A 25,570-nucleotide genomic window follows, 5' to 3' on the forward strand; every position below is an offset into this window, starting at 1 on the left:
TTTTATGTAGTCCTTATAAAAAGAAACTACCTTAAATGGTCCTGCTCAATACACTCAAAGTGTACTAGTGTAATTTTATAGTCAAGATAAACTAATACTAAATTACACTACGACTATTCAATGGTTTGTTCCTATCCATCTTAGTCGTGAGCTACTATTTATAACTTATAAGGAACTGATAACATGATCTTCTGTGTGTGACACCACATATCATGTTATCTACAATATAAATTAATTGAACAACTACACTTAGCATATAAATGTAGATATTTGACCAATGTGATTCTTTATTTCAAAATAAATGTTTACAAAAAGCTAGGCTTTTAGTACACACTCTAACAATCTACCACTTATACTAAATGACTATGTTATCATATATCCTGCCATACATCTGATTCCCAACCCTTCAACATGCCCATCAAAAGCTCTTGTCTTAAGGGCCTTAGTGAAAGGTTCTCCCAGGTTACGATATAGGCGGCAACAACTTCTCCTCGTTATACGATATCTCGTATTGGTTGGTAATTACGCTCTATGTGTTTACTTGCCTTATGAGCTCGTGGTTCCTTCGAGTTTGCGACTGCACCACTTATTATCACAATACACTATAATAATTTTTGGGAAAACCAGGAATCACATCTAAGTCCATCATGAAGTTTTTGAGCCATACAGCTTCTATGGCTGCCTCAGAGGCTGCCACATACTCAGCTTCCATGGTGGAATCCAAAAAGCATTTATGCTTAACACTCCTCCATTGTTATGGCTTCACCTCCTAAAGTAAACACAAAACCCCAAGGTCGACTTACTATTGTCCCAATCTGATTGGAAGTCAGAATCCGTGTAACCCACAGGGATCAAATCATCTGCTTGGTAAACTAGCATATAATCTCAAGTCCTTATATGCTTTATGGCAGTCCAATGTCCCTGTCATGGATTACTTTGATATCTGCTAACCATGCCCACGGCAAAGTAGATATCCGGTCTCGTGCATAACATAACATACATTAGGTTTCCTACAGCTGAAGCATAAGAAACTGCCTTCATATCTTCTTTCTCTTTTGATGTCTTCGTAGACATCTCTTTAGATAAAGATACTCCATGCCTAAAAGGTAGAAAACCTTGCTTGGAGTCTTGCATGCTAAAACGAGCTAGGATTGTATCGATTTATGAAGCTTGGGATAAGCACAACATTCTTTTCTTGCTATACCTTATTACTTTGATCTCGAGAATATGTGCACATTCTCCCAAGTCCTTCATATTGAATTGCTTGGACAACCATGCCCTTACTTCCTACAGCACTTTGATATTGTTTCTAATTAACAAAATGTCATCTACGTATAGTACAAGAAATACCATCACGTTTCCATCACACTTCTTGTAAACGAAAGACTCATCCGGACACTGAATAAATCCATAACACTGGATTACTTCATTAAACGGGATGTTCCAAGACCTTGAATCTTTCTACTGTCCATAAATAGACCGATTGAGCTTACATACTAGATGCTCTTTGGCCTTTGCAATGAACCCCTCTGGTTGCTTCATATGGATGTTTCTTCAAGGCTTCCATTAAGGAAAGCTGTCTTGACATCCACTTGCCAAATCTCATAATCCATATGAGCAGCAATAGATAAAAGAATTCGGATAGACTTAAGCATGGCTACCAGTGAAAAAGTTTCCTTATAATTGATACTCTTTTTCAACAAGCCTTGCTTTGAAAGTCTCCACCTTTCTGTCTGTCCCTCTTTTCCTATTGTAGACATATTTACACCCAATGGCTTTTACACCATTTGGTGGTTCTACAAGTTCCCAGACTTTATTAGAATACATAGATTCTATTTCTGTATTCATTGCTCTTTGCTAAGATGCTGCAAATTTATCTTAGAGCGCTTCGTCATATGTCCTAGGATCATGTTCATGTTCACCAGGGATCAAGTCCAAAGACTCTCCCAAAACATGAATCTTTCAGGTTGCCTAACAACCCTCCCACTACGATGAGACACTGTCTGCAATTGTGCATCATTTGTAACACGTGTTGCAGTTTCTTGTGGTATCTCATCTTGTACTGTTGGTACTAGATTAGACGTGTCCTTTATTATTTCCTTAAGAATAATTTTACTCATGGGCTTGTGGTTCATTACATAGTCTTCTTGTAAAAATCAAGCATTGGTGCTAACAATGACCTTTTGATTTTTAGGATTATAAAACAGACCACCTTTTGTTCCTTTAGGATATCCCACAAACAGACAAACTTCGGTACGGATTCCAACTTGTCAGTGTCTCCCTTCAGCATATGTACTGGACTACCCCAAATCCGAATATGTTTCAGAATGTACACTGTTGTTTCCAGAGCATATCTCCAAAACGAATTTGGTAATTATGAATAACTCATCATCGATCTAACCATTTCCATAAGAGTCCTATTCCTTCATTCTGCCACACCAATCTGTTGGGGTGTACCAGGTGCAGACAATTGGGATTGAATCCTGACCTCTGATAAGTAATTCCTAAACTGTCCAAAAAGGTATTCGCCACCACGATCAGACCGTAGTGTCTTGATACTTTTACCATGACGTTTCTCCACATCAATCTTGTACTCTTTGAACTTATCAAAGCATTCAGACTTGCGGCGCATCTAGTATATGTAATCATATCTTGAATAGTCATCTATAAAAGAGACAAAATATTCGAAACCACCTCTTGCCTGGATAGACATAGGACCACACAAATCAGAATAAATCAATTCTAACACATCTTTGGCTCTATACCCCTTGGCCTTAAAAAGTCTCTTGGTCATTTTTCCTTCCAAGTAAGACTCGCAAGTTGGAAAGTTTTCCAACCACTAATGAACCGAAAAGTTCATCGGCTATTATCCTTTGAATCCTACTCAAGTTAATATGACCTAGCCTTAGATGCCACAGATATGATTGGTTCATTTCTAAAGGTTGCTTTCTCTTATTAGAGTTAGAAGATGTGTTATTAATTTTCATTTGTTGCATCGTGGGAGTTATTGGATTTATATAAATTGCCAACCAATGTACCAGAACAGATAATTTCCCTATTTTTCTTGATAACAACTTTGTTATCAAAAGAGACAGAATATCAAGTTCTTTTAATAGTTTAGAAACTGAAATCAAGTTCTTTCTAAACTTGGAACGTAAAGATAATTTCTCAAAATCCATGCTTTATTCCTATCAGACGATAAACATCTCCCACTACAACAGCTGCTACTTTTGCAGCAGTGCCCATGTAGACGGCGATTTTCCCTTTATATAGTTGTTGGGTTTCCTGGAACCCCTACAATGAATTGTAGAAATGATCAGTGGCTCCCGTATCTACACACTAGGTACCGGTAGATAACACCACTAAACATATTTTAACAACTAATGAATAAAATACACCTTTATTGTTCTCAGTTATGAGAGGACAGTCCTCCTTAGTGTCCAAGTTTTGTTTCCAATCATTATAATTGGGACTATAAAGTCTATTCTATAGTATAACAACTAGGGGATTGACAAAAATTTGAAATCCTAAGAATCACAAAAAAATATTTGGTCAAGACCAGCACCTCAAAATCCCCGTGAATTTTGTATGCCACGTTAGTGTGGACGTATACAAATTCAAACTTTAAGAGGAGATTTTATCCATTAATTTTATTATCTTGTCAACCTAACTTTATGACAAATAAAATTAATAGTTGGTCTGTCTTTGATCAAATATTTGGTCAAAACTTTGAATTTAAAATAATATTGATTCCTAAAAATAATATCATTTAAATTCACCAACACCTCAAACACCATGAATTTTGTATGCCACATTAGTGTAGACGTATACAAATTCAGACATTTGTAAGAGGAGGGTCTTACCCATTAATTATCTTGTCAACCTTAAATTACCTCTGTAACGACCCGCCTCCTACTGGCTAGACTGCGAGGTCGATCGTCACATTATGTTATGCTAACTATTCCATGACCATCATTGAATCTAAGTGCGGAAGCTGTACTAATTAAAATTTTGCTAACTATCATCGTTTCTTGGTTCTATATGTGCTAAGGGGTGTAATCTAAACTATTCATGACATATATTACATTCCCCAATGGTCAAGGAACTTAACTAAGAGTTTCTTTCTGATATCAGGTCTCCCAATCGATCCACGGATCGATTGGAATGGCCGGATCAATCCATTGATCGATCCAGGTGGCTACTGTATGCGGGACTTGGGTTGGATCGATCCAGCACGCTACTGTGCTCGGGACAATATTCTGGGTCGATCAGCTGATCGATCCAGACTGGCCAATCGATCCAGTGATCGATCCCAGAGCCTTCTGTTCGCGACAGAATTTGCTGGATCGATCGTCCGATCGATCCAGAGGCCTACTGTTCGCGGTACGAACTTCTCAGTCGATCGGTTGATCGATTGAGAAGCCTCCAATCGATCAGCCGATCGATTGGGGTTTCTGATTTCGTACCAAAAGTCTGATTTCAGCACTGTTTCGTGCCTCAATCACACCTACAAGTTCTAAGATGACTGGAAAACATTCTAACATCACATAACTAAGGTTCTAAGCATGATAGAGTGCATAATTTACTAGTTCATGGCAATTAAACATACTAAAGTGCGAAATAACCAAATGCTAAAAAGTTCTAGTGCTTAAACAAGTTTGCTGAAATTCCCTAAGATCTCTATTCCAAGTTCCATCCACACACATCTTCATCGCATTGTCCTCCAGCCTCCACTAGTCCATTTTTCCTTTACCTTTATCTGCAGTATAAGAAAGAGAAAGTATCTGTAAGCTTTCGCTTAGTAAGAGACCATCTACCTCACTAAAACATGCAATCGATGTAAATCATGCTTTGAAAACATGCTATTTGAAAAAAACATACTGAATATGCTAAACATGGCATGGCATACAACACATAGAAATGAAACTGATCATAGCAATAGAACTAATCATAAACTATCATGTTGTATCAACAGAAAACTAAACTGATATAAAATTGAGCTAAGCTAATACTAATCTGATGCTAAAGCTGACTGAACTCACATGACTAATTTGTGATGTTTGAAAACTATATTCATAAGTAGATTAAAATAATAATCAAGCTGCTGTTTGGGCCCGGCAACTGTACTTTGCTGTGCGCGCATCCCCAACTAGACCCGGGTTTGCAAGTCCCGAATTTAGTAGGGTTACTAGGTTAGCTGAACCTAGGGACGACTATGGGAGTCCAACTCAATGGATATTTAATCCAGTACAGTGCCACTGAGAAAGTAAAATACTGAACATAAGCTATCCAATTCTTGTCTTGCTTTTCGAGGTTGTCTAAACCCCGAACTAGGTTATCTAAACCTAAAGGCGACTGTGGGAGCCCACCCATTGGACGTCTAGTCCTGTAAAAGCTGTAGCAAGACTATATGAGCTGTGAAATGCTCCTATTGCATTTAACTAAGCTATCACAATGCCTAAGTTTCATTTTAGCTGTGCTAGTAATTTAATCGAACACTTGGTATGTAAAGCCCGAAAAATTCCTGAATTTATTTTAGAATTATTCTATGATTTTTGTGGAATTTTTAGATATTTTTCCGGAATTTCCGAGTAGCGGAAGTAGCAAAAATAATTGGAACCGTAAAATAGCTTAGGCGGGAATCGAACCCGAGACCTATGGTTTACGGATAAGTTTAGTAACCGGTGAACCCAGCAGGGCCGTGCTGAAAGAAAGGAGAACCAAATATATTTATATTAGAGTTGGGTTCATTAAACCACTTAATATAAATAATAAACTTAAGATGGAGTTGGGTTATTTTATTTTGGTTCGGCAAATACCTCTTCACCGAGACCATTCACGCCGCCCCCTCCTTTTCTTCCTCCTTCTCTCGGCGCCACATCAAGGAAAGGCTAGGGCTTTCTTCCTAGGGTCCCAAGGTTACCATCCGGCAACGATTTCAACACAAGGAAGTTCCCTCCGCGAGTAGAGCACGTGGACGCGAGCGAATCGTCGAGAAATTTGTCTTCACCGGAATTTCTAGCGAAAGGAATTGTAAGGAAACCTTGCGATTGAAGTAAGAAACCCCTCACCTGCAGTATAATTGCTCTCGCTTGTTAGTTTTGGCGTTAGTTCAGTAGTTTTACAGTTTTCAATTTTAGGGTGTGTTTTTAGTGCACACCAAGCATTCGGTAGAATGCCCAGTTCAGAAGGATGCACCAGTAGGCGTCCTAACAGCATGTAAAATGTATTAGAAACATTTTACTCAGGTTATTATCAGTTATTACAACTATATGGATCAGATATCCATTGGGTGGGCTCCCACAGTAGCCTCTAGGTTCAGATAACCTAGAACAGCAAAGTAAAATAAAACAGTATTCAGTATTTTACTTTTATTCAGTTGGCACTGTACTTGGATCAGATATCCATGGGCTGGACTCCCACAGTCGTCCCTAGGTTCAGATAACCTAGTAACCCTGCTGGATTCGGAACTTGCAATCCCGGGTCTCGTAGGGATGCGCACACAGTAAGTACCAAGGCCCAACAGCATGTTTAGTATTTTCATCTATTATATGTATAGTTTTCAAATTTGAAACTAGTGATGAGAACACTAATTTAGCTTTCAGTTCAGTTCAGGTTCAGTTTACATGATTTGAGTTCATGTACAGATTTAGATATATGCATGACTAGTTCAGTTTCATACTCAGTTTATAAGTATGCCATGTTCAGTTTAAAGCATGTTCAATTTATATGCTATACATGTTTCAGTTCCAGTTTATGCTTTTATATGCCATGCCATGTTGCCATGCTCAGTTCAGTTTTCAAACAGCATGTTTTAAAAACATAATCGCATCGTTGCATGTTTTTGTGAGGTAGATGGTTTCTTACTAAGCTTCTTAGCTTACAGATGCTACTTTTTTATATTGCAGATACCGGTAAAAGAAAAGTGGATTAGCGGAGGCTGGAGGGCGATGCTACGATGATGTGTGTGTGCAAGGGGTTTGGAATAAAGATCCTTGGGATCTATACGCTTTTATTTCAGTTTTAGTACTTAACATGCCTAGTTTTATGACTTAGTCTTGTTACTAGGTGTTACAGCTTAGTAAACTATGTCTTGTTTAGTTTATCATGTTTAGAATGTTAGTATTTACATGCTAGAGTGTTTTTCATGTATCTAGAACTTTTGTATGCGATTTTTGGCACGAATCAGTGCTGGAAATCAGAGATTCTGATTTCGTATCAGACTATCAGAACCTGGATCGGTCAGCAAACCGATCCAGTGCTTTTCCTTCTCCTGGATCGGTCAGCCGACCGATCCAGATGGATACAGTAGCTTACTGTGTCTCCCAGGATCGGTCAGCCGATCGATCCCTCCGCGAACAGAGAGTTCGGGACGAATTCAGCAGTCACTGATCGGTCGGCCGACCGATCAGTGAGCCACTGATCGGTCTCACCGACCGATTAGTGAGCAGCTGGATCGGTCGGCAGACCGATCCAGCCAGTGTTCGCGTGGGTGCCAGTGGATCGTTCCACGGACCGATCCAAAGCTCCAGTTTCACCTCCTCAGTATAGCTATGAATATCTAGAAGGTAGTTGGATATGAAATCTCACTCTCACAGAGTTAACAGAGGCAACTACAATAGTTTAGTAAAATTTTATTTTACCCAGGTTCCGCATAGTACAGCACAGTAGTTTCAGTAGTTAATGTAGCGATCCAGCTCACAGCTTAGTACCCAGGAGTTGGGTCCTTACAAAGTGGTATCAGAGCCAGGTTCCATACTTCCTACACACACATCAGCATTGTGCCTACAGCTTCCAAGTAAGAACATCTCTCACTCAATTTTGTTTTCAGCTTTCATATCAGTTATATGTGCTTTCATGTTTGCTCTCATGTTGGCAGTTAATTAATTCATGTTTACAGTGATAGTATTTAACATGTTACCAGTAGTTAACTATAACATGATAGCCTAGTTATATATATGTGTTCTCTGCTATTTAGAAAATGGTACGAGGACGTCCAGCTAAGAAAGCATCAGCGGCTGAGCCCCAGCATGAGGCAGGCAGTTCAGTGCCTCCCCCAGACCTTACAACACTAGTGGCCCAGCTACAGCAGTAGTTAGCTGATCAGCAACAGGAGATAGCCTCCTTAAAGGCTAACCAGCAGACTACTCCCCCAATCACTCCAGTACCGAACCTCACGACTCCAGTAATCACAGAGGTAGTACCAGCTCAGCCTGCAGTACAAGTCCCAGAGGCCCCAGTAGCAGGGGCTAAGAGAGAAGCTTACCTTATCCAGTGGTAGAGAATTAAGCCCGAGAACTTCTCAGGCACCAGCGAACCATGGGATGCTCAGGCATGGTTTAAAACACTGGAAAGCACGATGGAGCTTCTAGACTCGCCAGAGCATGAAAAGGTGAAGTGTGCCTCCTTCTGTTTAACAGGAGACGCACGCATGTGGTGGGAGCGGATTAAATCAAAGTGGCCAGTAAATCAGATGACATGGGCCAACTTCGAGAAAGAATTCTTCGAGGAATTCTTTCACATGCAAGTTACGAACCGACACTATGACGAGTTTACAGAATTTCGTCAGGGCAACCTATCAGTTCAAGAAGCCGTGAAGAAATTCAACAGGTTGGCCCGGCTGTGTCCAGAACTAGTCAGCACAGAGAAGGAACGAGTACGGTTGATGCTGAAGATGCTCAGACCAGAGATCGCAATGAATGTGGCTGGTGGCGTTCATAGGCCACAAACCACAGAGGAGCTAGTGAGTAGTGCTCTGATCACCGAGCACTATCAAGACAAGATCACCCAGTGACGGGTTTCCTGAGCCCAAGGGACAAGTCGGCTCGGTACTCGTGAGAAACAAGGACATAGCTCCAACCGAAGGGAAGCATAAGACAAGTAGTGACCCAAAGGAGGACCACCGAAAACATTCCGGACATCCCAAGTGTGCTACTTGTGGGAAACATCATCCGTGAGTTTGTCGCAAGGGTACGCGAGGTTGTTTTGAATGTGGATGTGAAGGGCACATGGCTAAACAAGGTTCGAACAAGAACGACCTTCCTCGGCCTCACCGATACAAGATGGAGCTCAGCCTACATCGATGTATCTTGCCTTAGATGGTCCACAGATCGGTCAGGGCAGATTGAAGCCCCACGGCTATCACGAATGCCGGATTTTCTCACCGACCGGAGAGGACGTAAAATGCCTCGGCGGTTGTCACAGTCGATCGGTATTTTACAAACATAATGCAACATGATACTCGGGCAACCCACTCTTATGTATCCAGGGGCATTTGTCGAGAAATTAGCAACACCTCGAGGTACTCAATAGTCGACAACACTACCCTCAGGAGACATTATGGCATCTACACACTGGCTCAGAGCAGTGCCAATCATTATAGCAGACAGAGAACTTTTTAGTGCTAGAAATGATTGACTACGATGTCATCTTTGAATGGATTTTCTGATCGGATACGGCGCTTCTATAGAGTGCCGTAAGCAGAAGGTCATATTCCAACCTGAAGTAGGAGTACATGGGAAAACTAAAGAGAAAAGCCAGGAAGTTTCTCTCAGCACTGAAAGCACAGCAGCTAATGGATTCAGGATGCATGGGATTTTTAGCAAATGTAGTCAACACCAGCCAGGACAAGAACCAACAGCTATCAGAGGTTCGAGTCGTTTGTGACTACCCAGCAGTCTTCCCTGAAGAGTTACCAGGCTTAGCACCAGACAGGGAGATTGAATTTGAGATAGAGCTCATTCCCGGCACAAATCCAATTTCCAAGGCACCGTACCGCATGGCTCCAGCAGAACTGAAGGAACTTCAGGAGCAATTACAGGAGCTTCTTGACAAGGGTTTCATACGCCCTAGTCACTCACCATGGGGAGCACCTGTGTTGTTCGTGAAGAAGAAGGATGGAAGCATGCGCCTATGCATAGACTACCGTGCCTTGAACCAGGTCACAATTAAAAACAGGTACCCTCTCCCCAGGATAGATGACCTGTTTGACCAGCTAAAGGGAGCCACAGTGTTCTCTAAAATTGACCTCAGATCAGGATATCACCAGGTTAGAGTCAAGAAAGGTGATATACCTAAAACAGCTTTCAGCACCAGATACGGACATTATGAGTTCGTAGTCATGCCTTTCGGCGTAACAAATGCTCCAGCTACTTTCATGGACCTCATGAACAGAGTATTCAGAGAATACTTAGACAAGTTTGTCATCGTGTTCATCGATGACATTCTTATCTATTCAGGCACTCAGGAGGACCATGCAGAGCATCTGAAGACAGTTTTGCAGATCCTTCAGCAGAACCAGCTGTACGCCAAATTCACAAAATGTGAATTTTGGCTAGACCAGGTAGCCTTTCTAGGTCACATCATCTCCAAGGATGGTGTTATGGTAGATCCCAGCAAGATAGAAGCGGTAAGTAACTGGAAGAGACCCAGGAACGCCAGTGAAATCAGAAGCTTTCTGGGATTAGCAGGCTACTACAGGAAATTCGTAGAGGACTTCTCCAGGATAGCCTCCCCACTGACAGCTCTCACCAGGAAGAACAAGAAATTTCAGTGGACAGAGGACTGCGAGAACAGCTTCAGCGAACTAAAACGGAGATTGACCAGTGCTCCTATTTTAGCTATACCAGAAAACACAGACAGCTTCGACATCTACAGTGACGCCTCTAAATTGGGATTAGGAGCAGTACTGATGCAGCAGGGCAAGGTGATCGCCTATGCCTCCAGACAACTCAAGGATTATGAGAGGAACTATCCTACTCATGACCTTGAGCTTGCAGCAGTGGTGTTCGCTCTCAAGATTTGGAGACATTATTTGTACGGAGCTCAGTGTAGAGTGTATACAGATCATCAAAGTCTGAAGTATTTCTTTACTCAGAAGGATCTGAATATGCGACAGCGCAGATGGTTAGAGCTGGTCAAGGATTATGACATAGATATCCTCTACCATCCAGGGAAAGCTAATAAGGTAGCAGACGCACTCAGCAGGAAGTCCAGTGCCACTTTATTATCTTTAGCAGCTATGTCACCACCCCTAAGGAAGGAGATTACAGCTTTTAGTCTCGAGCTTATAGTCGGGCAGCTTTCCGCTATGTCCTTAGCATCTACCTTGCTTGATGATATCCAGACAGCTCAGGAGCAGGATCCTGAAATCCAGAAAATCAAGCAAGGGTTAGCAGAATCAGAAAGTGGAGAGTTCAGGGTGTCCGCCAGTGGGGTAGTGTACGGTGGTGACAGACTTTGTGTTCCAGATCAAGAGGAACTACGAAAATAGATTCTAGACGAGGCTCACAGGACTCCCTATGTGATGCATCCTGGTTCCACCAAAATGTATCAGGATCTAAAGAAACGATTTTGGTGGCCTGGGATGAAGCGAGATATCGCCAGATACGTCAGCATCTGTCTAACCTGTCAGAGGGTTAAGGCAGAACATCAGTGACCAGGAGGAGTTCTGCAGCCGATCCAGATTCCAGAATGGAAGTGGGAGGATATCTTTATGGACTTCATAGTGGGATTACCCAGAAACACGAATGGTTTTGATGCCATCTGGGTAATAGTCGACAGGTTGACTAAATCAGCCCACTTCTTAGCTATCAGAATATCTTATTCCATGGAGCAGCTAGCTCAGTTGTATCTCAAGGAGATTGTCAGGCTGCATGGAGTCCCACGAACCATTATATCAGACAGAGACAGCAGATTTACATCACACTTCTGGAAGTGTGTACAGACAGCTATGGGCACCTCAGTACTGCCTTCCATCCTCAGACGGATGGTCAGACGGAGTGAATTCTCGAAGATATGCTCAGGGCTTGTGCCCTAGATTTCAAGGAAGTTGGTGCAAATATCCGAGTCTAGCTGAATTTGCATACAACAACAGCTTATCAGGTCACTATCGGCATGGCACCTTATGAGGCACTCTATGGGCGGAGGTGCATCATCAATCTTCCGGTATAAGAGTGGTGAGCAGAAGGAACTAGAGCTTGATGATCTAGTAGCAGATACCACATGACCATACAAGCATTCGCGAGAGGATAGAGCAAGACAGAGTCGGAAGAGCTATCTTGATACAGCCAGACCCTAGAGTTTTCGATTGGGGATACGGTTTTCCTCGAGTAGCTCCCATGAAGGGAGTCATTCGTTTTGGGAAGAAGGGCAAGCTAGCTCCCAGATATGTGGGACCATACCTTATCACGAAGAGAGTGGGCAAGGTAGCATATGAGCTAGAGCTACCTCAGGAGATGTCAGCCGTCCACAACGTATTTCATGTCTCCATGCTGAAGAAGCATATTCCATACGCCACCCAGGTGATTGAGCCCCAGTTGGTACAGGTCCGTGATGATCTCAGCTATGGCAGTCGGCCTATTCAGATAATAGACCGAGCAGTAAAGAAATTACGGAACAAGGAAGTGCCATTAGTCAAAGTCAGTTAGAAAAATCACACAACAGCAGAGGCGACTTGGGAGACAGAGGCCAGCATGAGACAGAAGTACCCAGAATAAACTTTTATAAGGTATGGGGGATTGTAAAGCCCGAAAAATTCCCGAATTTATTTTAGAATTATTCTATGATTTTTGTGGAATTTTTAGATATTTTTCCGGAATTTCCGAGTAGCGGAAGTGGCAAAAATAATTGGAACCGTAAAATAGCTTAGGCGGGAATTGAACCCGAGACCTATGGTTTACGGATAAGTTTAGTAACCGGTGAACCCAGCAGGGCCGTGTTGAAAGAAAGGAGAACCAAATATATTTATATTAGAGTTGGGTTCATTAAACCACTTAATATAAATAATAAACTTAAGATGGAGTTGGGTTATTTTATTTTGGTTCGGTAAATACCTCTTCACCGAGACCATTCACGCCGCACCCTCCTTTTCTTCCTCCTTCTCTCGGCGCCACATCAAGGAAAGGCTAGGGCTTTCTTCCTAGGGTCCCAAGGTTACCATCCGGCAACGATTTCAACACAAGGAAGTTCCCTCCGCGAGTAGAGCACGTGGACGCGAGCGAATCGTCGAGAAATTTGTCTTCACCGGAATTTCTAGCGAAAGGAGTTGTAAGGAAACCTTGCGATTGAAGTAAGAAACCCCTCACCTGCAGTATAATTGCTCTCGCTTGTTAGTTTTGGCGTTAGTTCAGTAGTTTTACAGTTTTCAGTTTTAGGGTGTGTTTTTAGTGCACACCAAGCATTCGGTAGAATGCCCAGTTCAGAAGGATGCACCAGTAGGCGTCCTAACAGCATGTAAAATGTATTAGAAACATTTTACTCAGGTTATTATCAGTTATTACAACTATATGGATCAGATATCCATTGGGTGGGCTCCCACAGTAGCCTCTAGGTTCAGATAACCTAGAACAGCAAAGTAAAATAAAACAGTATTCAGTATTTTACTTTTATTCAGTTGGCACTGTACTTGGATCAGATATCCATGGGCTGGACTCCCACAGTCGTCCCTAGGTTCAGATAACCTAGTAACCCTGCTGGATTCGGAACTTGCAATCCCGGGTCTCGTAGGGATGCGCGCACAGTAAGTACAGTTGCCAGGGCCCCAACAGCATGTTTAGTATTTTCATCTATTATATGTATAGTTTTCAAATTTGAAACTAGTGATGAGAACACTAATTTAGCTTTTAGTTCAGTTCAGGTTCAGTTTATATGATTTGAGTTCATGTACAGATTTAGATATATGCATGACTAGTTCAGTTTCATACTCAGTTTATAAGTATGCCATGTTCAGTTTAAAGCATGTTCAATTTATATGCTATACATGTTTCAGTTCCAGTTTATGCTTTTATATGTCATGCCATGTTGCCATGCTCAGTTCAGTTTTTAATCAGCATGTTTTAAAAACATAATCGCATCGTTGCATGTTTTTGTGAGGTAGATGGTTTCTTATTAAGCTTCTTAGCTTACAGATACTACTTTTCTTATACTGCAGATACCGGTAAAAGAAAAGTGGATTAGCGGAGGCTGGAGGGCGATGCTACAATGATGTGTGTGTGCAAGGGGTTTGGAATAAAGATCCTTGGGATCTATACGCTTTTATTTCAATTTTAGTACTTAACATGCCTAGTTTTATGACTTAGTCTTGTTACTAGGTGTTACAGCTTAGTAAACTATGTCTTGTTTAGTTTATCATGTTTAGAATGTTAGTATTTACATGCTAGAGTGTTTTTCATGTATCTAGAACTTTTGTATGCGATTTTTGGCACGAATCAGTGCTGGAAATCAGAGATTCTGATTTCGTATCAGACTATCAGAACCTGGATCGGTCAATAGACCGATCCAGTGCTTTTCCTTCTCCTGGATCGGTCAACCGACCGATCTAGATGGATACAGTAGCTTACTGTGTCTCCTAGGATCGGTCAGCCGATCGATCCCTCCGCGAACAGAGAGTTCGGGAAGAATTCAGCAGTCACTGATCGGTCGGCCGACCGATCAGTGAGCAGCTGGATCGGTCGGCAGACCGATCCAGCCAGTGTTCGCGTGGGTGCTAGTGGATCGTTCCACGAACCGATCCAAAGCTCCAGTTTCACCTCCTCAGTATAGCTATGAATATCTAGAAGGTAGTTGGATATGAAATCTCACTCTCACAGAGTTAACAGAGGCAACTACAATAGTTTAGTAAAATTTTATTTTACCCAGTTTCCGCACAGTACAGCACAGTAGTTTCAGTAGTTAATGTAGCGATCCGGCTCACAGCTTAGTACCCAGGAGTTGGGTCGTTACATGGTATGCGCTAATTCGCATCCTTTGTGCCGAAAAACTATATACTACTAACTAAATCATGGAATTCACACGGAAGCTACTTATACTGCAGGTGAGGGGTTTCTTACCTCCTGTTCGTAATTTCTTACGATTCTAATCGCTAGGTTTCACGAAGGAGAGATCTCTTCGACGATCTTCTCGCGTCTATGCGTTCCTCTCGCGGAGGGGATCGTCCTCGTGCCCTTGATGTTGCCGGGAGGTGCTCCTAGAACCCTTGGCTTGGTGCGCCGAGAGATGGAGGGGAAGGAGGAGTGGGCGGCGGTGAGGGTTGAGGAGAAGAGAATCACGATTAAAATAAAACCCTCACTTAATAATTTCTTATTTATATTAAATGGAAACTTTGGCTCAACTTGAATATAAATTTAATTGTTTCTCTTTCCTTTCAGCACGGGTCTGCTGGGTTCAACTGGTTACCAGAATTATCCGTAAACCATAGGTCTCGGGTTCAATTCCTGCTTAGGCTATTTTCGTTTTCTATTTGTTTTTGCTACCTTCGCTGCTCTAAAAATTCTATAAAAATATCCTAAAATTCCAGAAAAATCATAGAATATTTCTAAAATAGTTTTGAGAATTTTCGGGCGTTACAACCTCAAACACCATGAATTTTATATGCCACGTTAGTGTGGACTTATACAAATTCAATTGTTTGTAAGAGGAGGTTTTACCCATTTTATTTTGTCAACCTAACTTTATAACAAATAAAATTACCTCAAACACCATGAATTTTGTATGTCATGTTAGTGTGGATATATACAAATTCAGATATTTGTAAGAGGGGGTTTTACCTAGCTTTATGACAAATTAATAGTTGGTATTCCTTTGGTCACACAAATAATAGCAGTGACTCCGTTGGGGAGAATACTATTAAATGTGCCTAACTGTATACCATTACTTGATACTTAGTCCATTAAATAGGATTGTGCCCCTTCAGTTGGAGAAGATCACACGCTCCTAAATAATTTCCTATAACCATCCATAAAGGAAGTTTGATCTAGTGATCCGCAAACACACTCATCCGTTGTGGAGGGAGGCACTCAGAAGCCAACACATAAGTTCGTTGCATCACTTATAAACCAGTAATGGAAACCGTGGAATTTATTTAAAATCCCTCAACCACTTAGTTATTTAAGGTGAGGATTTTAACCATGCAAGCACACATCACATGTAATACCCACTAAGCTTGTAAGATAAATATATGAATGTGGGATTTTTCCTTAGAAAAATAATAGGAAGTGAGTTGAAGCAAAAAGAACTAAAATGAAATAAAAAGAAGAGGAGGTCAAGGATTGAACCATGAACCTCTTATATTATATTTCATAGAATTAATTAGTAGAAACCAATTGGGATAGAGAGAAGATGTTGATAACAAAGGAGGGAAACTCATGATAAAGGTAAGAGTAAAAGCTAGCCAAAAGAAAACAAGAAAGGAGCAAGAAAAAGGCAACTTGTCTTCCTCCCTTTCTCTCCTTCTTCCTCTTTGTTGTTGCCGAAAATTTAAAGAGGGAATTAAGAGGATTCAATCCCCCTTATTTCATCATGAATGGTAAGAATAAATGAATAAATAAAATAAATAGGAAATAGGAAAAAATAAGGCTAAGGGAGAAGGAAAGCAAAAATCAATTTTGCTACCTCTTCCCCCTTAACATAAAAGGGAGCAAGAAAAGAGAAGGTTATTTTTCTCTCATTCTTCCTCTCCCTCACCGAAACCATCAGTCCCCTCTCCTCCATCTTCGGCCCCAAAGCCAAGGTTTTTCCCCTAAGAAAGCCTAAGATACATGGAGGACTTAGCAAGGGAATCAAGAGAAAGGAACTAGAAGAAGAGGCTACTTCTTCCATCACCATACCTTAGATTCACAAGCGAAAAGGATGTAAGCTTCCCCTCACCTGTGGTACAAGGCTTTTTATGTGATTTTTGGATTTTATGAGGATTAGAAAACCTAGGAAAGAATTTTTATAAAATTCGGCTAAAGAAAGGGTTTTCAAATCTAGGAAGGTTTAAACAAGTCCTTATTTCATGATATTTTTCTATGCTATGTAGGAAGGATTTTCTTCATGTTTTTATACCTAAATGATGCTTGATCAGAGGAGTACCTAACCCTAGAATTTCGTCCAAAAATATTTTAAAGAGGTTAGGGAAAATATTGTGTAACCAAACTAATGCAAGATTCTCTCCATGAACTATTAAGGATCTTTTATTGGTTTTCTTGCTTAAAAGTTACTTGGAACCAAAAGAAATCCATTTATATGTTTCAGCCAAGAAAAGGGCTTAGGGTTAGGAAGACCTTTAAATTTTAAGTAACCATGTTTGTATGATAGAATATAGAGTTTTCTTAAAGAATTGCATGTTGAACATTGCTAGAAATTCATGAACTCTTATTTTAGATTTTCGGCCATGACAGGATGGATAGTTTAGAAAAGCTTAAACAAAATTCTAATATGCTCATGACCTCTGTGATATTATGATATGAAAGTTGTTTAATGTTCTTATGTTTAAATTGAGTATAGGAAAATTAGTTACATGATATATGACATGTAGGATCACAAGGGTCCTAGCTTGTTTATGAACCAACTTTGTATATGATGTTCTTAGTAATTTTTGCCATGAAACTTACTTAGGTTTTCCATGCTTTAGGCCACTTAAAACCTAGTTTAAAGAATGGTAGGTTTCATCCATGAGGAAAAATAAAAGAAAAAGGGAAAGAAACCTAGGAAGCCTAAGACACAATTCACATGTATGTTTATTATGCTTGTCTTTATACATGCTATGAAACTTGTATGATTTCTTATGCTTTTAGGCTATTTGAAGCAAGTTTATATACTATTGAGTTTCAGCCAAGTAGGGTTTAAAAGACCTGGAGGCCTTAGAAATGAAACCAAATGTGTTAAAAGTGCTTCTTATGAAAATAGGATAATGTGTTGATTGTGTCACATGCTTGTAAAATTTTTCCATGACCTAAATGGACTATTGTATGTTTCGGCCATGAAGGAATAGATGCCCTAGAAACCCTAGAACAAGAATTAAATATGCTTATGTCACTTTACATGGAATATGATAAGTAGAAAGACAAAGTTCCCATGCTATATGTTGTTTAATGACCTAATTGAGGCTAGGGTAAGTTTCGGCCATACATGTTGTATAATGTTTTGTTATGAATTTATACATGATGTTAGTTCAAGTTCACATGCTTGTATGTTTGTTTTTATCCCTCATGAACACTTGTTAAAAGTTTGACTATGACATATGTTAAGGGCTTGAAGGACTTAGGAACTAGCTCAATATGCTTACTATGTTACTTGAAAAAAATGCTATAAATATGGTTTAAGGTTTCCATGCTTTCATGACATTTGGGACCTTGTTTATATACTGATAGGGTTCGGCCACATGAGTTTAAGGACTTGGAGAACTTAGAAACCAAGTAAATCATACTTATAATGCTTCCTATGAAATTCATGTAATGATAATTTAGGTTTCACATGCTTGGAGGTTGTTTTTACCTAAATTTAGACCTAAGGGGGTTCGGCCATGATAGGAACCCAAGGGTTTAGGAAGCTTAGAACCCAAGTTAACTATGTTACCATGTTTCTTATGATAGTATAATCACATGATACACCCTTATGCTTAACCATGTATGCTTGTGATTTATACCTTTTTATGATATGATATGTGGATAGAGATATGCATGTTTTAATGATATGTTATGTGCTTAGAATATGCATGCTTGATGATATGCTATATGCTTAGAATATGCATGTTTTTATGATATGATATGTGTTTAGAAATATGCATGCTTTGATGATATGTTATGTGCTTAGAATATGCATGCTTGATGATATGCTATATGCTTAGAATATGCATGCTTTTTATGATATGCTATGTGGAAGGAAATATGCATACTTTGATGATATGCTATGTGCTTAAAATATGTATACTTTTATGATATGCATGTTAATATGATGTATGACTAAGTGATGCATACTTTTATATGATGTATGCCTAAGTGATGCATACTTTTATGACATGATGTATGCCTAAGTGATGCATACCTTTATGACATGATGTATGCCTAAGTGATGCATACTTTTATATGATGTATGCCTAAGTGATGCATGCTTGTATGATGTATGATATGTATAAGTATGACATGTATTTTACTTTGAATGGCTTGTACCAAAAGGGTGGGCTCCTTATGCGCCCCTAGGTCGAATTACGGGCCTAGTAAAGGGTGGGCTCCTTACGTGCCCCTAGGTCGAGCTACGGGCCTAGTTTCCTAGTAGGATCAAGACTAGCTACCTTGGATCTACTTAGGATGCGCGCATTATGTATGTATGTGGTACTAAGCCGGGATCCCCAATATGTTGATATTATGTTCAAGTATATATGTAAGAAGAAATGGTTTTAAAGATCATGAGACATACACATATTTTTCGGATACATGTTTTCGAAATCATATTGCATATACTTTATGATCATGTTGTGATAATGCTATGATTTATGATATGCCATGATTAGATATGACTATGATATGTTCCATGCTATGCTTTAAGGGATGAGATGCCATGATTAGATATGATTATGTTATATTTCATGCTATGCTTTAAGAGATGATATGCCATGACTAATTATGATTTTGTTATGTTGCATGATATGATTAAAGAGTATGATATGTTATGTCATGACTAGTTGAGATCATGTTATGTTGATATATTCTTTGATTATGTAATGATTTTTGGTTTTAGTGAGTAGGAAAGGAACTTACTGAGCCATGAGTGCTCACAGCTTACTTTCCTTGTACCGCAGATAAAGGAAAAAGCTGGATGTGCTAAAGGAGCAGCAGGAGAGGCAAGGAGATGTGTGTGGCTGTAGCTAGGCAACCCAATAAGAACCTGCTTTAAGAACTTTTAAGAATTACGCTTTGGTTTCATAAATTGTAGTACTAAATGGGTGACTTGATGTTATGTTTCTATTTATCTTGTTATCATGTTATGGAAACCATATTAGTGTAGTTCGGATATGCAAACAAAAGAAAAGTTTTTATTAATCTAAGAAAAATTATTTTAAGTCTTCCGCTGTAGTATGTACGTAGAGTATCGTAGCCCCGTCCCTTAGGGTTAGCAGGGAGGGCGGGCGTTACATCACACACATCACAGTAAATAAAAGCAATAAATATGAAAATATAATTTTTCCAATTATTATGTCCTCTTCCATCACTGTCCTCCGTGTGTTGCCAACCCTAGCTGCTGCCATTTTTAGTCACCACCATCGGGTCTAGTTATTGCATCTATCTTGCTTCTTTTTCCGCTGCACCTCTAGTCCTCAAATAGTTCCACGCCTCGCAAGGATACGATCCGCGAAAAAAATATAATTTTACATTTATCGATCCTATATTCCATAAGGGAATATATATATATGTAATCTAGATCGAAACAAAAATGTAAAATCCTAAAACTAATACAGCTCCTGCTGTATTTAATACATACAATCATACACACACATAAAATGCCCTCGACATGTCCGAGGGTCCAATCACACACAATCACATTAGGGCCATAATAGTTGGATCTAGGATGCCTACAAACATAGAGTTAATCTATTTGCACATCCTACTATTATCCTGCCTAAAATATGTATGACATGTGCATAATTAAATTAAAATCAAACACACAGAGGTTAAAACCTAGCACTGAAATCAATTGTTGGTTGCTACACAGAATACCGTCCTAGTTCCCCTTTACAAAAATTTGTACAAGCATAGAACTATCCTAGCTACCCATGTTTTCTACTAAAGTTAAATTTTGATTCCAAACGATGCTTATCATTAATAATCCAAATTTTCCCTTTAGAAGTTAAACTTGAATTGGGAACGAAACTTAACAATCTTACTTCAAGTTCAACCGATGTGATCTTCCTAAGTTAAATCATATTACAGAAGTTGATCAAATATCTATTTCAAGGATCGACTTCCAGGTCAAACGTGATGAAGCACTAGGCCTTCTTGGGTATGGGATCATCCACCACTGCCTAGACAAAGCCTTTCAAAGAAATTGGTTATTTAAACTTCTCACAGTAAACAAGGTTTAACAATATAGACCTCAATAGAAACACATTATCGAAACAAATATCGAAAACAAAAATGATAATTAACATCGATAACCTCTTATGTGGTTTTACAAGATCTATACAAAAGAATGCACTAGTTATGATGCGGAATTAAATAACTAGTTATACCTTTTGTAGCTTATAGACCTCACGATCTTTTATTGTATTCCTCTTCTTATCTCGGACGTCGTGTGGGCGACGATCTACTAAGATGAGACTCCACCAAAACCTTCTTTTTCCTTCCAAGTTTCGGCCACCAACAATCTCCTAGAGATGAAGAACTTCGGCCACCAACCAAGCTCCAAGGGATGCTAAGAAACAATGCCTTCTATCTCTCCTTCTTCCTCTAACAAGATCCGGCCACCAACAACTCCTAGAGATGAGATGCCGCCGGCCACCAAGGAAGAATAATAGGGGAAGAGCAAGAGAAGAGGGCCGACCACCACCAAGGAAAAGAGAGGAGAGGAATAATAGATGTATTTTCATGAGGTAAGGCACCTCTACCCTCTCTTTTATATTCCTTGGTCTTGGCAAATACGGAAAGTTTTAATTAAAACTTTCTTATTTTCCTTGCCAATAAAAAAGAAAATTTAATTAAAATTTCCTTTTAATCTTGCTATGGTCGGCTACCTCATTTAGCTCCAAGGAAAGTTTTAAACACTAAATTAAAACTTCCTTATTTGTTTCCGGAAATTTTTAAAATAAAAATTTCTCTTTTAAATTTCCTTCATGGTTGGTTATAAAAGAAAACTTTTATAAATTAAAATCTCTCTTTAATAACATGTGGATGGTTACAAGGAAAGTTTTCTCCAAAATTAAAATCTACCTTTTCAACTAAAAATAAGGAAAGATATCAAATCTTTCTTTTAATCTTTTGTAGAAAGGTTAGAAAGGAAAGATTTATAATTTTTAAAACTCTCTTTTAAAACCATGAGGATGGTTACAAAAAGGAAAGTTTTATCAAAAATTAAAATCTTCCTTTTAACTACAAATAAGGAAAGATATCAAATCTTTCTCTTAATCTTTTGTAGAAAGCTATAAAAGGAAAGACTTGAATTTTAAACTTTCTTTTAAAACCATGACTTGCACATAAGAAAATATTTTAAAAAATAAAACTCCTTTTAATCTAATATGGTCGGCCACCCTACTTGGGCTCCAAGCTAGGGTCGGCCACTACTTGAACCCATCTAGCCTTGGTTAGGCTGGCCCTAGCTTGGGCTCCAAGCTAGGCTTGGCCAGCCACCTTAAGGTGGGTAAGAAAGTGGGTATTGGTGGATATAAAACTTTATAAATTAGTGGCTACAATAGGGACTGAGAGGAGGAATTGGTTTTGGTCTTCCGATGAACTTGAGCTTCCCGTGTTCGCCCCGAACACCCAACTCAAGTTCATCATTAATATCTCATTCCACTAAAGGGTTATTATTGCACTACCGCACCAATCTCATATTACTATATGGGATCCTTCTTATCATGAGTGTGTTAATCTTCCTGTGTTTAAGATATCGAAATGTCCACTAATTAAATGAGTTATTGACAACTCACTTAATTAATATCTAACTTCAAGAGTAGTACCACTCAACCTTATTGTCATGTCGGACTAAGTCCACCTGTAGGGTTTACATGACAATCCTTATGAGCTCCTTTTGGGACATCATCAACGTAGATAGCTAGGACACAGTTTCCTTCTATAATCAACAATACACACTATAAATAATATTATTTCCCAACTTATCAGACCTCTTGATTTATCGAACTAAATCCCACCCACTAATAAATTGAAGAAATAAATACTAAATATATGTGTTTGTTATTACATCAGGATTAAGAGCACACACTTCCATAATAACAAAGGTCTTGTTCTTTAAAGTAGTCAGTATAAAAAGAAACTACCTTAAATGGTCCTGCTCAATACACTCAGAGTGTACTAGTGTAATTTTATAGTCAAGATAAACTAATATCAAATTACACTATGACTATTCCAATGGTTTGTTCCTATCCATCTTAGTCATGAGCTACTATTTATAACTTATAAGGAACTGATAACATGATCTTCTGTGTGTGACACCACATACCATGTTATCTACAATATAAATTAATTGAACAACTACACTAGGCATATAAATGTAGACATTTGATCAATGTGATTCTTTATTTCAAAATAAATGTATACAAAAAACTAGGCTTTTAGTATACACTCTAACAGTTTTAACTCAACTTGAGGTGGTATAACCTCAGGCAAGGCTGGTTCCTTTTCTTATAACCGTATTTCCTCGTTTGCCACGACTTCTTCTGGCGCTCCCTCAATTTCTTTAGCCATTCTCTCAATTGTTAGAGTGTATACAAAAAGTCTAGCTTTTTGTATAAACTTTTATTTTGAAATAAGAATCACATTGGTCAAATGTCTATATTTATGCTAGGTGTAGTTGTCCATTTAATTTATATTGTAGATAACATGGTGTAAGAAGACACACAGAAGATCATGTTATCAGATATTTATAAATTATAAACAGTTGCTCACAACCAAAATAGAATGAGACAAACCATTGGAGTGGTTGTAGTGTAATTAGATATTAGTCTATATTGAGTAATAAATTACACCAATACACTATTAGTGTATTGAGCAGGACCATTTGAGGTAGTTTTTTTTATACTGACTATATTAAAGAACAAACCCTCTGTTATTATGGAAGTGCGTACTCTTAATCATGATATAATAACAAGCATGTATATTTAATATTTATTTCTTTAATTTATCAAATGGTGTGATTTAGCTCGTTAAATGAATAGGCCCGATAAGTTGGGAAATGATATTATTTATATGGTGTGTTCTTGATTATAGAATGAAACTGTCTCCTAGTAATCTAGGTTGATGATGTCCCCTTGAGGAGATCATAAGGATTGTCATGTAATCCCTGCAGGTGGACTTAGTCTGACATGATAATAAGGTTGAGTGGTACTACTCTTGGAACTAGATATTAATTAAGTGAGTTGTCAGTAACTCATTTAATTAGTGGGCATTCAATATCTTAAACACAGGAAGACTAACATACTCATGATTAGGAGTCCATATAGTAATATGGGATTGGTGCAGTAGTGTAATAATAACTCCTTAGTAGAATGAGATATTATTGATAAACTTGAGTTGGGTGTTCGGGGCGAACACCGGAAGCTCAAGCTCATCGGGAGACCAAAACCGATTCCTCCTCTCGGTCCCTATTGTAGCCTCTTATTTATAAAGTCTTATATCCACCAAAACCCAACTTCTTTCCCACCTCTTGGTGGCCGGCCAAGCCTAGCTTGGAGCCCAAGCTAGGGTCGACCAAACCAAACCAAGAAGGGATCCAAGTTGTGCCCGACCCTAGCTTGGAGCCCAAGCAAGGGTGGTAGGCCACATTAAGATTAAAAGGAGGTTTTAAATTTTAAATATTTCCTTATGTGGAAGACATGGTTTTAAAAGAGTGTTTTTAAAATTTTAAATCTTTCCTTTTATAGATTTCTACAAAGGATCAAGAGAAAGGTTTGATATCTTTCCTTATTTGTAATTAAAAGGAAGATTTTAATTTTTGATAAAACTTTCCTTTTTTGCAACCATCTACATGTTTTAAAAGAAAGATTTTAATTTATATAATTTTCCTTTTACAACCAACAAGAGATTTAAAGAAAGAAATTTTTTAATTAAAATTTTTTACCGGAAACAAATAAGGATGTTTTAATTTTATGTTTAAAAATTTCCTTGTTTGAAGCAATAGATATGGCCGGCCATGACAAGAAGAAAAGGAAGTTTTAATTTTTTTGTTTTAAAACTTTCCTTTTAAGTCATTGGCAAGGAATATAAGGAAATTTTAATTATGTTTAAAACTTTCCTTTTTTGCCATGACCAAAGAATATAAAAGAGAGGGTAGAGGTGCCTCACCTCACAACACATCTTCTATTCCTCCTCTCTTATTCCTTGTGGTCGGCCCTTCCTATTCTCCTTCTCTTCCTCTTTGGTGGCCGGCGGCATCATCTCTTGGAGCTTGTTTGTTGGCCGGATTTTGCTTGAAGAAGAAGAGGAGAATGGAGGCATTGTTTCCTAGCATCCCTTGGAGATTGGTTGGTGGCCGAAACTCATCATCCTTTGGAGGTTGTTGGTGGCCGAAACTTGGAAGCAAGAAGAGAAGGCTTGGGTGGATTTCCTCTTGGAAGATCGTCGCCCACACGACATCCTAGAGAAGGAGAGGAATACAATAGAAGATCAAGAGGTCTATAAGCTACGAAAGGTATAACTAGTTATTAGTTTCTGCATCATAACTAGTGCATCCTTTTGTATAGATCTTGTAAAACCAAGCACAAGAGGTTAACGGTTTTAAGTTATCATTTTTGTTATCGATTTTATGTTTTTGATTTCATGTTTCGATATTGTGTTTCTATTGAGGTCTCTATAGTTAAACCTAGTTTACTGTAAGAAGTTAAATATCCAATTTCTTTGTGAGGCTTTATCTAGGAAGTAGTGGATGATCTCATACCCAAGAAGGCCTACTACCTCGCCATGTTTAACTTGGAAGCCGATCTTTGAAATAGATATTTGATAACTTCTGTAGTATGGTTTAACTTAGGAATATCACATCGGTTGAACTTGGAGTAAGAATGTTAAGTTTCGTTTCCAATCCAAGTTTAACTTCTAAAGGGAAATTTGGATTAATAATGTTAAGCGTCGTTTACAATCCAAATTTA

Source organism: Zingiber officinale, chromosome 4B, assembly GCF_018446385.1.
Source record: "Zingiber officinale cultivar Zhangliang chromosome 4B, Zo_v1.1, whole genome shotgun sequence".
Classification (NCBI taxonomy): domain Eukaryota; kingdom Viridiplantae; phylum Streptophyta; class Magnoliopsida; order Zingiberales; family Zingiberaceae; genus Zingiber; species Zingiber officinale.